Source organism: Triticum aestivum, chromosome 2B (genome assembly GCF_018294505.1).
Source record: "Triticum aestivum cultivar Chinese Spring chromosome 2B, IWGSC CS RefSeq v2.1, whole genome shotgun sequence".
Taxonomy (NCBI): domain Eukaryota; kingdom Viridiplantae; phylum Streptophyta; class Magnoliopsida; order Poales; family Poaceae; genus Triticum; species Triticum aestivum.
Genome location: NC_057798.1, coordinates 756,610,194 through 756,610,956, shown reverse-complemented (window position 1 = coordinate 756,610,956; position 763 = coordinate 756,610,194). Strand labels below are relative to the sequence as shown.

The window sequence follows — 763 nt, the reverse complement described above, 5'->3', positions numbered from 1 at the left end:
TCATAACTCAAATGATAATGAAAAATTCTTCTCCACTACAGGAATCAGATAATTTGCCGTCTGTGCCCTACAGACGGCAAAGACCAAAAAACAGACGGCAAAGAGTTTGCCGTCTGCAAGCTGACGGCAAAGTCAGACGGCAAAGATAAGTCGGCAAAGAGCACTTTGCCGTCAGCTTTTTATGGGGCAGACGGCAAAGATTTTGCCGTCAGCCAATCTGTCTTTGCCATCTTTGCCGTGAGCCAGGAAGATCACAGACGGCAAAGCGTATTTTTTTATTTATAAAAAACTGTACAAACAGACCAATTGCAGATGCCAGATGGTCAAACGCTTAGACAAAATCCTCACATGCGAGTTTTTTTTTCTGATATTCGTTCGCTTATGCCGTGGCTTAGTAGTCTTATTACAATCATCTTTATGTATATACAATAAAAAAGATTTCATTACAGAGAGATTACATAGAGGGTCAAACAAAAAAAACATATTGCAGTGGGTGCCTGCGTGGCATGGCAGAGCCACGCCATTGCCGACGTGGCCAGCAGTGGGTGGCCGGCGCGGCACAGAGCGGCCAGCGGTGGCCGGTGCAGCACGGGCTGCGGAGGCCGTTGAGACACGATGCGCCGTGCGCAGGGCCGACCGGGGACGAGGTCGGGTCCAGCGAGGCGATGGGCGGGGCCGGCAGGGGATGGGCGGGGCAGGGGGCGGCGGAGGCCTGCAGAAGCCTGCGTGCGGTGGTGACGGTGCCAGGGCCGGGCCCGGCAGC

The 763-nt window shown here is 53.2% G+C and overlaps 1 pseudogene; it reads left to right on the top strand.

Annotated features, from left to right (window-relative positions):
* The first annotated feature begins 506 nt into the window (after positions 1-506).
* The window catches only part of LOC123039557 (DNA-directed RNA polymerases IV and V subunit 2-like), a 4,112-nt pseudogene continuing 3,855 nt past the window's right edge, over positions 507-763 (top strand).